We start from the raw sequence: 17,094 nt of genomic DNA, 5'->3' as shown, positions 1-17,094 counted from the left end.
TTCATCAATTCTTTGATCTAGAAATGGTCTAGAAAATGATCTAGGAATGGTCTAAGAAAAAAATCATCTCAAAGATCTGCTGATTAATAGCATTCTCAATGTCCAGTGTATCATTTATAGTGTTGGTACCAAAGAAAAATGGAAGGCTATGAATGTCTGTAGACTACTAGACTTGAAAAAAGAATGAAAGAGAACTAATACATCATGCCAAGAGTTCAAGATACCTTGAATTGTATGTTAGGGAGCCAAAAGTTTTCAGTGTTAGTATTTAAAAAAAATTTTTTAATACTAGTTTTTTATTTCAAAATACATGTAAAGATAGTTTTCAACATTTACCCTTGCAAAACCTTGTGTTTCAAAATTTTCTCCCTCTCTTCCCCCTCCCCCTCCCTTAGACAGCAAATAATCCAATATAGTTTAAATACATACAATTCTTCTAAACATATTTCCATATTATTGTTCTATAAGAAAAGATCAGGAGGATGATTTTTAGAGAGGCCTAAAGAGACTTATATGAACTGATGCTAAGTGATCCTAAGAAGAACCAGATCATTGTACATAGCAACATCTATATTATAGGACAATCAATTCTGTTGAACATGACTCTTTCCAACAATAAGATGATTGATACCAGTTCCCAAAACAAAACAAAACAAACATATTTCCACCATTTATTATACTGCACAAGAAAAATCAGATCAAAAAGGAAAAAAATGAGAAACGAAAAGCAAGCAAATAACAACAAAAAAGGTGAAAATACTATATTATGATCCACATTTAGTGTGCACAATCCTCTCTCTGGATGCAGATGGCTCTCTCCATCACAAGTCTATTGGGTTTGGCTTGATTCACCTCATTGTTGAAAAGAGCTCAGTCCATCACAGTTGATTATCACATAATCTTATTGCTGTGTACAATGTTCTGTTGGTGCTACTCACTTCACGCAGCATCAGTTCATGTAAGTCTCTCCAGGCCTTTATGAAACCATCCTGATGATTGTTTCTTTCTTTTTTTCTTTTTTAATTAAAGCTTTTTATTTTCAAAACATATGCATGGATAATTTTTCAAAATTGACCCTTAGAGAACTTGGGTTCCAAATTTTCCTCTCCTTCCCCCCAACCTTTCCCTAGATGGCAAATAATCCAAAATATGTTAATCTTGTTAAAGTACATATTAAATCAAATATATGTATACATATTTATACAATAGTCTTGCTGCACAAGAGAAATTCGATCAAAAAGGGGAAAAAATGAAAAAGAAAACAAAATGCAAGCAAACAACAAAAAGAGTGAAAATGTTGTGTTGTGATCCACACTCAGTCCCCATAGTATAGAGGGCCACAGACAGTGGGGGAACTCTGGGTGAGGTATAAGACCCTTCACCCCAGAGGGAACCTGCTGACAATGTTTAGTTTGGCTCTCATCTCCCCTTGGGGGTGTCTCAGCCTTCCTGAGCAGTCAGGGGGCATGACAATCTGTGTTCTACTTGAAGCAAAGATACTTGCAGCAAAGAAGCATCTACATAATAATAGCAAGGTGCTTAGAGTTAGCACATGCACAGTGTGCTGTAGTGATGTAATTGTACTAAGGTATTTAAGGCTGAGAGAATTTGAAATAAATGGACTCTATGTTTGACCCTCCATGTGGGTTCCTGCTTCTTCTCTCCTCTCCCAAGATCAAGGACTCAAGGTTGGTAAAGATCTTCCAGAGAGCTAGTCTGGATGACACACCACAGTCCTCTCTCTGGGTATAGATGGCTCTCTTCCTCTCTAGATCATTGGAACTGGCCTCAATCATTTCATTGTTGCAAAGAGTCACGTCCATCAGAATTGATCATCACATAATCTTGTTTTGCCATGTACAGTGATCTCCTGGTTCTGCTCACTTCACTTAGCATCACAGTGCATGTAAGTCTCTCCTGGCCTCTCTGAAATCATTCTGCTGGTCATTTTTTATAGAACAATAATATTCCATAACATTCATGTACCATACTTATTCAATCATTCTCCAACTGATGGGCATCCGCTTAGTTTCCAGTTTCTTGCCTCTACAAAAAGGGCAGCCACAAACATTTTTGCACATGTAGGTCCCTTTCCCTTTTTTTAATGATCTCTTTAAGATGTAGACCCAGGAGAATACTGCTGGATCAAAAGGTTATACACACTTCCTAGCTTTGTGACCCTGGGCAAGTCACTTAACCCTAATTGCCTCAGAGGGGAAAAGTTATGTAGAGTTTTATAGCCCTTTGGGTATAATTCCAAATTGCTCTCCAGAATGATTGGATCAGTTCATAAGTCCACCAACAATGTATTAGTATCCCATTTTTCTCATATCCCCTCCAACATTCATCAGTATCTTTCCCCATCAACTTAACCAGTCTCTCAGTATTAGTCTTAAGCAATGGCTAACACCATATTCCTATGGCAGAATAAAATAGGAAGAAGACTGCTTTCATATTTCTTGCTGGATTTTAACAGTTTGAGGTAATATCCAATGTAAGAGTGTGAAAGAAAATGTTTAACAACTGGTTATAAAAAAAGAAAAAAGTATGTGTGGCACACTTTTAAGTTTAATTTGAAATATTAACATTTTTCCTACCACTTTCTTAAATCTAAACAGAAAACCAAGTCAAGTCCTGATTTGTAGTATTAGTTTATTTCTGAGTTGTAAATGTTATAACATGAAAATGTTACAATCAGTTCTTGTGAGTCATTTTGAACTAGTCTTGGCAAATTCCTGCATCCCTCCTAGACTGTATTATCTACAGCCTATACCTTTATTCAAGTTACTGATCAAAAAAAATGTTAAGCAGCCCGGGCCCAAGCACAAGTCCATGAGAAACTCCCCTAGAGAGAGCCATAATACTCGAGCTCCCAAGGCATCTTGGAGGTTCCTGCTACTTTCCTAAGAATGATGGAGAAAGTAGTTAAAGATATGAATCATCCACAAGTGTTGGTATAACTTTAATGAAATTATTATCTTTGGGGAAGACTCTGGAAGAACATTAGGAAAAACAGGAAAAGTATGGGCTTGGCCAGCAGATAATGGTCTGAAGCTTTCAATAGGCAAGTGCCTGCCAGTGAAGAACCTCTGTTCATATAGTATCTCAACAAGGTGTGAGCACTGATCCAGAGAATACAGAAATACTCCTGAATCGGGAGTCTATAGAACTTTCAAGGTCTAAAGATTTTTCTAGCATTTGGTGATTATTATCTCATATTTGTTTAAAACTAAGTTTCCATGACTATACCATTGAATGACCACTTTCATGTATATATGATGAAAGGACAAGAAATGCAAAGTTGTATTAAAATCCCCAAAGTCCTCAAATGAGATATATGTAATAGCTCTTAGCACAGTTCCTAGCACACAGTAGGTGCTATATAAATGCTTAATTCCTTCTTTTCCCTTCTCTTGAAATGAATGGATAATGGGAAATAAACATTCAAAGACTTAATCACCTGGGTCAACACCAGCACCAATAAGAACTTTTATCCTGAATACAGACATTAGCCTGGAGGACTTGAGAGTAGTTCTGTATTAAGGGCTCTTCACCAGAGTTCAATTGCATGAAGAGGTGACTGGGTAGAGAGAGTACTTTGGCTGGATAGAGAAGGTACTTTGTCATAATCATACATTTATAAGAAACATTTACCAGGACTTTTAAGAGTGAAATTGGTGGTTTGTTCCTGGAGAATTTTGATGTTTATATCATTGAATCATCAATAAAGTTTGATTGCATGCAAAAAAAAAATTCATTTATTACTCCTTAACCCAAGCTGGAATTCTTGACTTTGAAGTGATCTGTCACTGAGACGTTCAATACTATAAATATGGAGTGAAGTTGCAAGAGTATCCAGACAAAACCCCATTGATATATATGCTGACTAGTGCCAAGTTAGATGCTGCTTGCCAAATATGGATAGGCAACTGAATTTTGTATCTTACCCATAATCTTACCCATCAGGGTAAGACTAATGTGGGTGCTCCTGCCCTGTCCTGAAGGTCATGAGAAACTGAAGCTAAGGTAATATTTAAAGGAGCAAAAGCTAAGGAGCAAGCTGCTGAAATTTGGGTATTCCCATCAGACAGCTTTGTAGTATATCCTATGTGAACCATCTTCTCTTCCTTGGTTGTCTGTGGATGATTGCAGCAAAAGCAGCCAACTGATAAAGAATGGTGAGTTCTATAGGTTAGACTCCAGCAAAGATGTTAAAGGACTGATTTTCTAGTCCTTTGAAAGCACCTTACTGAGATAATGGCATATCATACTACACTCCACTGTCACCAATCCCATATACCAGGAAACAGTTGGTGTTGTTCAGGATATAATTATGGCCATGAAAGCTTTGCATGATGATTTTGGACATGTGAGTCAAAAGAAGATCCTGGAACTAGCCAGAAATATATTTTTCTGGTTGAAGATGGCTACTGTTGTCATTAAGAAGCATGAGACATGCTCATTTTATGTAAAGAAAAGTACTATTAATTAAGGCCACATAATTTAAGGACTAGTGAATTTCTGGAATTTGTTTAAGTTGACTTTTTATCCCTGGAGGGAAATAGTAAGCACATCAGCCAAATGGTGACTGATTATTTCACGATATACAAAAATATATCCTATCAGGGGCTAGAAAGCTTCCATGAATGCTAAAGTATTGTGGGATTAATATTTCTTAGTACCTAGACTTTCTGCCAGGATCCTTTCAGATCAAGTCAAAGACTTTGAAATTCCATTGTACAAAAAATGTTAAGTTTGTCTGGCATTAAGAAGTCTAGAACTCTACCTTCCCAACCTCAAGAGGATCCTCAGTCTAAGTACTTCATTCACCTACTACTAAATATGTTAGGGATATTGTGACTGGACAAAAATCCCATTGGGCATTCCTCGATCAGGAAAGATGCAATCAGCTTACCATAATTGTTGCTGACATTAAAACGAGAGCCATGTCTACCTGTTGACTTGTGCTGTGGAAGTTTTAAAGATAAAATCAATAGACACTTCTGATGAGTATATTTATCAGTTGAGAGAGAAGTTACTTGAAGCTCCGTCACACAGCTCCAACATCAGCTTAGAAGACTACTTTCATTCTTCTCTTAATTCTCTGGACTCAATAATATGCCTTCACCCTAGAAACTCATTTTACCCCAAGACTTCTCCTACTGGGAATCTTCACTGCTTCTGTATAACTTCACTCTCTGATTGGTTAGTTCCCACCAGAGACTCCGTTTAAAAAAGAGAATGTCCTTTTCATTTCACTCCAGACTATTCTCCTGACTTTCAGGACTTTATCATCATGTCCCCTCACCTGATACCTTTACCTCCTCTCCCTCCCTTTGGCTTTCCAGCTTCCGTTTTTTGTGTTATGTTTTCCTAGCAGAATGTAAGCTCTTAGAGGGTAGAGACTGTCTTCCATTCTACTTGTATTTGTATTCCCAACACTGCTACAATGTTGGTCACAAAGTAGGCATGTAATAAATGCTGGTTGATTTGAGAAAAACAAATAATGATAATCTTATTCAAATTTGCTTTCAAGTTCTTTAACAGAGAGACAAAGGATTTTCCTGAGAAATCTTGGTTTTCACAGAACACACAAGTAATCAATAGAAAGCTGTTCTATACTTGGGTTGTAAGTAGGTGTTAAGTGAAAATTAGCACCTCTGGTGTGAGGGCTTGCTGAATCTTTTTCAGAGCAGTTTGTTCACCTTGGTTGTTTTCCTGGCATTCAACTCTCACCTATGGCTCCAAGGAACCATAGCATGTGCCACAGCCATACTTTTGTAAAACCATCTCAGGTTTAGACAGGTAACCATATTGAGGGTAACCAATAAGCCTCAAACCTGTTGGTGAGTTAGGGAAATGTTTATTTCAAGCATGTGAAGACTTCCCCTGGCAGAATGCCCCTTTGCAGAATAGACAAAGGAAAATAATTTGTTCCAATGGCCATGAAGACACTGAGGCAGGCAATGTGGAGTTCTTAGAGCTTGGTCAAACACGGAAGACATCAAGTTCATTTTGGGCCATTGCCAATCATCTTGACTTTAGTCTTGCCACTGGATTTTGATGTCTCTGGAAGAGAGAGAAAAACTGATGAATTTGTGCAACTCTGTCTCACTTAAATACAATTCACACAGGAGTCAAGATATCACCTTATCTTGTCATTGGTCCTCCTAGAAAGTGAAGGACCTAATGGTTTGGATATGTATACCTATTTTGTATTTAATTTATACTCTAATATATTTAACATGTATTGGTCATCCTGCCATCTAGGGGAGGGAGTGGGGGGAAAGAAGGGAGAAATTGGAACAAAAGGTTTGGCAATTGTCAATGCTGTAAAATTATCCATGCATATAACTTGTAAATAAAAAGCTATTAAAATAAATAAAAAAGAAAAAAAAATGAAGGACCATCAACATTCTATATACAGTTGTAGAGAAAACAAGGAACTTGTCTCTTTACAAAACACTACCCTCCAGACACTTAGCAGAGACTCTGTAAAGATAATTCATTACAATCTATTATTGTGTATAAGTTGATTGGGTTCCCTGACTAGCTGATGGGATCATCTAGAAAACTTTTGAACAAAGACTTCCTGAAGTAGATGTTTCAAGTGGTGAAAAGTCTACTATGACTCAATTTAAATAATGGGAGAAAATGGAATACAAGGACAACACTTTTCCTACTTTGAATTTCAGTTCTAAAGGCACATCCCATAGAGTTAGCCAACTGGAACCTTCCCAAATTCCAGTTCAGGGAAGCAAAACTATTATTCTGATGAGGATCATGATCAGCCCAGAAAATCAACTAGTTCAAGTACAGTGGTAGATAGATTAGGAGATCATAGGAGAGAGATGGTGAACATACTTGTTTAAAATATTAAAGGATATAAAAGGATATTTAAAACCTTTATATTAAAACTAAAAATATTAAGAAGTAATATCTTTCTTTAAAGCTCTTTCCAGTCTCCTGGGAAAGATTCCTTGGAAAGGTGAGTTATTCTTATGTCAGAACAAAAGGGGGAAAAGATCCTGAAGTAGATAAGTGGATAATAACCTTTTCTTCTTCACATCATGCTTGGCACTAAGACCCACCCTTCTTCATTGAAAAAGGATTAAGATATTAGTGCAAAGAACAAAGTCCTTTTGTTTAACTCCAAAAGTGAGGATTCAGGAAGAATGGGATAATAATTTGGCTGCTCAGTTCTGGAATGTTAGCACAGACTATTTTAAGATCTATTTTCTTTGTTCTCATAAATCTTCTTTAGCCAAAGAATCACATTGGAGGGCATGGAAGACTGTGCCAATTTGGAATCTCTTTCTCTAAGGAAGAAAAGGCTTCAGTATAAATTTAAGACACGGGGGTTTGAATTTTTTCTTCTGGTTTGTTAAAATGGGTAAAAGCAATAGTTACTTCATCATCCTTGGCTCTAGGGAAGTCATATGAGGATCCTCAGGTGGGGAGAAGGGATAAACAGGGAACCAGTCTAGGAAGATGAGAATCCTGAAGTTTCCCACAGAACTGTATAGGATGGGGGCAGGGAAGCAGGGTAAATTGCAAAGGCAGAGAAGCCTTTAGGAACCAGTTATTCTTTTTTTTTTTTTTTTTTTTTTTTCCTGAGGCAATTGGAATTAAGTGACACACAGCCAGGAAGTGTTAAGTGTCTGAGGTCACATTTGAACTCAGGCCCTCCTGACTTCAGGGCTGGTGCTCTATCCACTGCCCCCTATGGAACCAGTTATTCTTAAGCAAAATTCAGCTGCCCAGTTTTTGAGTAAAAAAAATTATATTTATACACACATAAGAAAGATAGAGTCCTCTGAGTGTTTATACATGCTTATATGTGTGTACATATTTCCTGAAACAATGAAAATCAGGAGTTAACTTTGTAGTGATTTTTCAGGGTGTCTCTTTGGAGATGGGAGGAGAGAACAGACAGGTTCCCCAGTGAGGATCTTTAGTCTTTGAGATGGTCCCTTTCTCTTTAACGAGAGTCCAAATAGTTTTGAACCAAATTTGTGCAAAGGATAGTAAATATGCCCATACATGCATGTGTATATGTATGTAATAAATACATGTGCAAGACTGCATGTATGTTTGTGTGAATATGCGGATAGTCCTGACTGGCTACTCTGTCCTGCCTGTCCCTTTGGGTTTGGAGGGAGGATGGAGAAATGAAAGAAATAAGCATAGGGTACAGAGGAGGAGGAGGAGAATCCATGGGAGATACCCTTTCCCTTGCCCCTGATTCTGGGTGCTCTTGGGCTTGAGGAGGAAAAAGGGAAGGAAGGCTACCTCTTTTTTCCACTTTCATTGTTGGTTGCCTTTGAGATGGCTTGTTTTAAGGGAGAGATCAGTCTGAGGCCTAGAAGGAAGCAGGCAGGAGTCCAAGAATATTGTTTTGGCTACTGGGGCTGGTGTCTGTAAGGAATATTGGGCCGAGGATTTTTTCCAACTGTCTATGTGCTAGCCTGAAGTAATTTGCTTTATTGGGAGTGCCCCCAAGTCAGCTTGAACTGATGAAATGACATTTTCATGGTCGTTGACATGGTGGGATCTTTCAGTGATGGCTTGGTTCTACAACTACCTGTTTCTTCTTACAAGTTAACCATTATAGAAACAGATCTTGCTTTTGGATAAAGATTAATGTTAAATTTAAGAAAATTATTTCTAATAGAATTGAACTCACTATTACTGTTAGCATTTTTTCTTCAACAAGGAAAAGTGGAAAAATGATTATATGTGTATCCATATGATAATGCTAATATTTACCTATATAATATGTCTTACATGCAGTTGCATAGTCATGGGTGTATGTGTTAATTAGTCACTACACTTAGAGTATGTTTTTGTTTTGCTGTTTCGTTCTACATGTTTTATTTACTTGCACAAGTATCATGGATATGATGACCATACCTTAGATATGTTACCTGTTAACTATACAAAGTATATTTTGTTGTTCTTTGCGCCTATTGTTATTATTATTGATTTATATATTTTTATATTTTATGTATATAAGCAAATATTATAAATATTATATTATATTATAAATATTATATTATATTATTATATTATAAATATTATAAATATTTGCTTATGTGCTATAGATATATATATATATGAATTGCTATGTCATGGGCATATAATATGTCCTGAATATGATTTTGATTTGTAGTCCTTAAAGCATTATTTTAAATGGTGTTTTTATGCTTCTATGTCCATAGCATTTAGTGTTGAGATACAGTATATTTTGCTGTAAGTAATCCTGAGATAATTATTCAACATGTTGGGTTAATGATTCTTGTTGTGTTAAGTGCTTATTTTAATGCTGTAATGTATAATTCCAGACATCAAATATATCACTTTTGATTTTGCAAAGGATTGAGAAATTCCTGACATCCTTTCTCCGCCCCTTCCAGGTACTTCATGAATATTGGAGACCAGTGTTCAGTGCTTGACTGACCTGGGATGACTTAGTTCTTTATTTCCAAGAGATAAGATGGAAGAAAAGTCTTAGTAAAGATGATGACACCAGAAAGACTGCCTATGGGGAGAAGAAGCAGCCAGGGACATCACCACTAATAAACTGGCAGAATGGAGAATAGAGAGATCAAAAGAACAACTACAGCTGATTACAGCATTTCTGTTGTCAGGAAGAAACTTAGTGGCAAACACCCTTGTTTTCACTGTTGTGCCATCCTGGGAGACAGATAAGTAGTATTCCTAATCTTTGTTTTTTAAGAGTTTTTTTTTTAAAAAGGCTTTGTCGTTGTTGTTATTTCCTATTAATGTTTAAGGAAATTAGTTTCTTTAAATTAATATTTATTTAGTGTATTAAAGGCTCTGTGTGTGTATATGTCTTATGAGGTTAAATATAATAGAGTGAAGTGATTGTGTGGAGATATCCAGAAGAGATTATATGTGATTAAAGCTGAAAGTGTTTCTCTAACAAAGTATACTCTAGCAAAAATACAGAGGTTCTTAGCTAAACTGAAAGGCAGCTAAGTGGTTTAGTGGGTCTGGAGTGAGGAAGGCTCATCTCCCTGAGCTCAAATCCAGCCTGACTTTGATCAAATCCCTTAACCCCCATTTGCCTCAGTTTCCTCATCTATAAAAATGGCAAAACACTGAGTGCCACCATCTTTGTCAAGAAAACCCCAAATGCAGTCATGAAGAATGAGACGAGACTGAAAAACAACTGAGTAAGATTGAAAGAGGGCAGAGAAGACCAAGTGAAATTGGGCTGCATGGTTCTGGCAGACAGGAACCCAAATGGGAAAGGGGAGCAAGAGCAGCAGGCTCTTTCACTTGAGGTCAGTTGCTTCAGGTACCTTTCAGTCTTTTGTTTTACCCAGGAAATCTTATCGAAATCCCTTCCCCAGGCAGGGAACTGAGGGGGAGAACTAGAGAGAAAGCCTCTTGGGAGGAGTTTGGTATGAGGGGTTCCACCCAAAGAGGATGAGGCTGGCCAAGTTTCCTCCCACGCCACTGGTAGAGAGAGCCCATAACTGACATACTTTCTTGTCACTGCTCTTTTGATCCTAGCTCCTTTTCCTGCTATCAGGCTCTGGAATTATTCTAGTTCTTGGGTATCCTGACATTCTGGTATTACCATTTTGCATCCTGCCAGGCTGGGAGAAAGGGAGAGAGGTGTCTGAGCTCTTGCTGTTCCTCATCCATGACACAAAATGGCAGAAAAACTCATTTTCTTTATCTTTTCTTAAAATCATGCACAAACAAACAAACATGTCTGTATACAAAGAAGAACAGAAAAAAGAGGATGATAGAGGAATAAAAACCACGAATTTCAGTTCTATATAGAAGCTTGAGAATGGTTCATTATAGCAGTGACCAGTTTCTAAATTGAATCCAGCAGTCTGGAGAAATAAGAGATTCCTCCCTCCTCCTTCCCTTTCTCCTTCTTTCCTTTCTTCTTTCCCTATTGCTGAACTTTTTCTTGCATATCTCCCTTTTTCTATTTATATCTTTCACATTTAGTCTAGTATTTGGTATATCCTAAATGCTTAAAAAAAACCTTTTTCATTTGTTCATTAATTCCTGCATATGTCCTGTTCTTTTTGTATTGCTTAATTTAATTCTGTTTTTCTTTGGATGTGGAATTTCAATGGAAGAGAGGTCAAAGGGACCCTTCAGATTTATATGACCTTTCATCACTTGTAAAATAAGGGAGTGGATATACTAAGACATGAAACAACTCTACCAGTGACCTTGGGCCACTTACTTCACTGTGGAGCTTAGTTTTCTCAGTGTCATAGAGGGGAAAAGGAGGGCAAATGAAATAATTAGTCCAGGTGGCCTCTAAGGTCTCACTCACCTCTAAATCTATGATCCATTCCCCTTTCCTAATAGATAAGTAGTCAAAGGATATAAATAAACAATTTCCCAAAGAAAAATTGCAAACTACTAACAAGCATATGAAACATTGTTCCAAATCACTGATAAGAGAAATGTAAATCAAAATAACCTTGAAATTTCACCTCACACACATTAAGTGGTAAAGGGAACAATAGTTAATGTTAGAGAGTACATTAATTAATTATTAGTGGAGCTATGAATTGGCTCCAATCAGTTATTCAAAGAAAGTCATTAAAATGTTATCTTTTGATTCAGCAATCCTGGTGAAAGGGATATGTATTTTAAGAAAGCCTGTGAGGGAAAAAAGGCCCCAAATACACCAAGATACTTATATCAGGGCTTTTTGTAGTAGCAAAGAATGGAAAAATATCTATTGAACTGGGAATGACTAAATGAAATGTGGTACATGAATGCAATGGAATATGATTTATGTTGTAAGAAACCATGAATATAATGAATTCTTTTTTTTATTTTTTTATTTTATTTTTTTCTTTTTAATATAGCTTTTTTATTTATAAGATATATGCATGGGTAATTTTTTCAGTATTGACAATTGCCAAACCTTTTGTTCTAATTTTTCCCCTCCTTCCCCCCTCACCACTCCTCCAGATGGCAGGTAGACCAATACATGTTAAATATGTTAAAATAGAATATAATGAATTCAGAGAGGTATGGGAAGACTTATATGAACTGATGAAACATAAAGTAAATAGAAGCAGGAAAATTATATACACAATGACTACAACAATCTAAGTGGAAAGAACAATAGTCATTGAAATTGAAGGCCATGAAATTGTAATGACCAAGTGACCTCAAAGAAGAGATATGAGAAGGCACCTCCCTCATTTCCTTGAGGAGGTGGTATGCAACATTGCAAATAATATCAAATTTTTTTTCTGTATGCTGGTTGATTTGGTGAACTACTTTCTTTAAAAAATTTTTTTTTTTTTTTTTAGTTCTGAGAAATAACTTATGGGAACTGGGGAGAAATATTCAGAAATGAAGGTGATATAAATAAAGTGTGCAAAAATATTTTTTTAAGGAGGACTAGACTTCATGAATTCTAGGCATCTTTTTAGCCCTACATCTATGATACTATTAATGAAAACTAATCAGGTAAATCTATATAGCAATAGAGCCACTGGACAGTTCCCAGAGGTTCAGGCCACTATTGTTTCTCCTCATTCTTCATCTCCACCAAAAATGTATACACATAATTGTCATTTATGTGACACCTTAAGGCTTATAAAACATTTTATTTCTATTAAATCATTTGATCCTCACACAATAAGCCTGTGAGGCAGGTAATGGTAATGTTATTCCCATTTTCCAAATGAAGAAACTAAGGGATTAAAAGTGCAAGTTATTATTGGGCCCTTGGACACATTTCTTATTTATCTCCTTTTGTAAGCCATCATAAATATGATACACAAATATTTATTAGTCTTATTGGATTATTCTGAGAGTATGGATATTAGGCAAAAGGAGGATGCCTGCTTTTGAGACACTTTCGGAGAAGATTAATACTAAAAACAACTAACTTTTATATAGTACTTTAAATCTGCAAAGCATATTATATGCATAGCAAATTCTAAATTCACTTTCCCAACTTTCACTGGACTGAGATTAAATTTTTCAGTGACCAATAAGGACCAATGTCTCAGATTGAAGGTTTGAGGTTTCTAATACTCTTGTTCTATCTGGTATACTCCTATCATTCTACTAGTAGAAATTAGCCTTTTTTTTTTTTTTTTTGCTGAGGCAATTGGGGTTCAGTGACTTGTCCAGGATCACCTAGCTAGGAAGTGTTAAGTGTCTGAGATTAGATTTGAACTCAAGTCCTCCTGACTTCAGGGCCATGAATTAGCATTTACCAAAACAAAACAAAACTATTTATTGAGGTCTAGCAAAAACAGTGGTTGCAAAAAAAAAAAAAAAAAAAAATCCCTTTCCTACTTCAAAAACAACAAAAAACAAAACAAACCCAGGAGATGTACTCTCTAGGTGGCAGAGTGGATAAAGTGCTAAGGCTGGAGTCCCAAGACCTGAATTCAAATTTGACCACAGATACTTAAGGTCACTTAGCCATGTTTGCCTCCATTTCCTTATCTATAAAATGACCAGGAGAAGGAAATGGCAAACCACTCTCATATCTTTACTAAGAAGACCTCAAATGGGGTCACAGAGAGTCAGATGTGACTTAACGGCAATAAGAACGATCATATACACAACCACAACAAGCACCTATAAGAGGTTCCTGGGAGGATTCGGCTTAGACTTGTGGCACAAGAGTAGTCAGGCACATATGCAGGGGATGTGTGGGGATGGAGGATACCTAAACTCCCTGCCCTGGAAGTTCTTTCACAGATTCTTCACCAACTTCTCTTTAGCCTAAGTGTCCAGAGTCCTTGTTTCAGCTAATGGACCAGTCCAAGGTGGGCTGGGTCAAGCAAGTCAGCTTCTTTCACCAGAGATTCTGCTATGGGTTTTCATTTCTGGAAGGACGTTCCTAAAATACCTTTGATGCAATTTCCAGTCTTGCCATTTACCTGAGTGCTTTGCTCTTAAAATACTTATTGACATGAGATCAGGAAAAAAATAGACATAAAGAAACAGAAGCACCATTGCTCTGTGATGAGGAATAGCCAGCCAGCAATTCCCTCATCCTAACCAGAAGCTCAAAATAATCTTCCTCATCTGAAACCTACCTAGAAGGAAAGTAAGAATTTGTCCCCTGAACTCATTCATATGCAGGCTTATCTCTACAAAATTGTTAGGACTTCTTGAACTTCCTCAAGAAACCAAAAGACTTTTCATCATCACATAACAAACAGCCTCAAAAGTCAACGTGGAAGAAACAGGCTTCTGAATTTCCTCATGTTGGATTAGAAGCAGGCAGAGAACACTGGGTACTTTGGATCACTCCCAAAAGAAGGATAAATCAAATCATGATCAAGAGGCCTGGGCCTTCATTGGCTAGCCTTGCCATTACACATTATCTCATTTGATCCTCACAACAACCTGTTAACATTAGCCTCATTTTGCTAATAAGAGAACTGAGATTTGCCTATGATCTCATGACTAGTAAGTTATCAGAGGTCAGCCACGTTTGAATCCATATCATTCCTGATTTCCAGTCCAGCAAATTTTTCTCTGTGCCAAACCAGACAATTTACAGAACAAACAACTGTTCCAGGGTATTACTCAAGAGAGCATGATCTGGCTGAGTGTTCTGGGCCATTTCACAATGACCTTAGTCCTGGTCTTATTTCAATTTTTACTTGTCTTCCTTTATACTTTGTCCTTTCATCATGTTTTTTTTTTTTTTTTCTACAAGATCTATTGTTAATTGATAAGCGTTTTATTAGGGATATAGATTTCCACCTACTTGCTCAAGTAGATGTATAAGAGAAGAAATATAAAGCTAAGATATAGACCATTTACGAAATTGTTTCAGGCCCAAAGGATATTTTGGAGAAGCAGTAAGAACAGTTCCTACCCTCAAGGAGCAGCTTACATTCTAACTGATTTCTCCAGTTAAAATCTTCTAGGGGGAAGATAATATATGGTTAACTTGACACATAAAAGATAAGTACTGAGTAGAGAAGAAGATAACCTTAGAAGGAACAGTATTAGCATTTGGGGGAGGGAATTGGAAAAAATTTTCTGTAAGATATGACCTGAGCTGAGTTTTAAAGGATGCCAGGGACTTTAAGATTTCAAATGAGGAGGAAGAGCATGTGAGGCATGAGGGACAACTAGTGCAAAGGTACTGACTGATTAGGAGATGAAACATCCTGGGTGAGGAAAAAATAGAGCAATAGAGCAGTATGACCAACCTGTGATGGAGACAGCTGGGGAGAGAGGATTGTTAAATGTAAAGTGTAAGAATTAACATCTTCAAAATCCACAAACTGCAAGTCAGGGCTTGATTTATTGTTTTGTTGATCGTTTAGGCATAAAAAAAGTGGTGGAGAAAATATTAATAATGCATATCTAAAAGTGTGTCATGTATTTTCATAAAGCCAGTTGTTAAACATTTTGCTAGTATAATCCTAGCGGGATCACAGAATGCAGAGTAAAGCATTAAAATACAGGCAATGTAGGAACTAATACATATATAGTACTTTAAGATTTTCAAAGTGCGTGTACAAATGAGATCTCATTTGCACTTCCGCATAACCTTTGAAGGAAGGGAAAAAAGAAAACAAACATTTATAAAGCTCCTATTACACTCTGTGCATTATGCTAAGCATTTTATAAATATTATCTCATTTGATCCTCAAATCTACTTTGTGAGGTAGTTATTTTTATTATTCCTATTTTATAGTTGAGGAAACTGAGACTGAGGGAGATTAAGGATCACAGAGTGAGGAAGTATTTGAATTGAGGTCTTCCCTATTCCAGGCCTAGGGTTTTATTTACTATATCACCCAACTGCCTACTGTCTCATAGGTAGGAACTATCTGTAGACATTACCCTCATTTGGCAAATGAGTTGATAGTCTCAAGAAGTCACATTGTTAGTGGGTAGGAGTTGGAATTTTAATCTAGATCTACTCAACTCTAATTCCAGCCTTCTATCCACAAAGCTGTTCTGAGGCAGTTCCAGCAGCACAGGGTTCTTAATGGAAATCATAGGCAATAATCTTTGTAAAGTGCTTGGCAAATGTCTGTTGCTTGACAAATGACTGTTTTCTCTCTTCTATCAAATGTGAGAGGGACTTTTATGGAGTAGTGGAGATATATTGTGCCTGAGTTAAGAAGAACAAGACCTGTCTCTGCCATTTACTAGTCACATAACCAAGGGCAAGTAGCTTCCATCTCTCTGAGCCTCAATTTCCCCATATAAAATGGTGAATTATATACTATCTACCTGACATGATTGTTAAGAGGAAAGAAGTACATAAAATACAAAGTTATAGGGAAGCATTAGAGAAGTATAAGGAGGTATGAAAATAAAAGAAAATCATTTGAGCAGGCATTGGACAATATGGCATGAGTAGGTTGGCGGATTAGTAGTCAGACAATATCAGGGACCAAAAAAGGCTTTGGAGAAACCAGTTAGATATCCTCCTGCCTTTTTACTTGTTGGACAATGGCGAATAAGAATTCAAAGACTTGGTTCTATGCTTAAAATTTTTTTTTCCAATTATCAAGAATGTTTTTCTTCCCTTTCCCCTTTTTACCTAAGAAAAGAGAAGGAAAACTTATAACAAATTGAATAATAAAGCAAAACAAATCTCCTCAGTGGCCATATCCAAAAATGTATGTCTCAACCTGTATGTCTGTCACTTCTCTGTCGGGGAACATGGAATATTTTTCATTGTAGCTCTTCTGGATTCTGGGTTAGTTATGAATCAACAAACTACTTTGTAGGTGCACCAAATTGTTTTTGTAGATCAGTTACGGATCACTTAATATTGTAAGGAATTTATTTTGCCAAGAGGAGGGTGACAACAAATCAAGTTGGTAAGAAAACGAGTGCCTCATATGTGCTAAGCATTGTGCTAAATTCTAGAAAATACAAAGAAAGACAAAAGCAGCCCCTGACTTCAAGGAACTCACACTTTAGCGAGGGAGGCTACATGTAAACAACTATATTAAAAAAAAAATGTACCAAAGTTGATAAAAAGTAATTTCAGAAAGAAGGAATTAACATTAAGGGAGATGGAGAAAGGCTTCTTGTGAAAGGTAGGATTTTACCTAAGATATGAAGGAA

Source organism: Sarcophilus harrisii, chromosome 4 (assembly GCF_902635505.1).
Source record: "Sarcophilus harrisii chromosome 4, mSarHar1.11, whole genome shotgun sequence".
Classification (NCBI taxonomy): domain Eukaryota; kingdom Metazoa; phylum Chordata; class Mammalia; order Dasyuromorphia; family Dasyuridae; genus Sarcophilus; species Sarcophilus harrisii.
Note: the sequence above shows the minus strand (reverse complement) of the source record.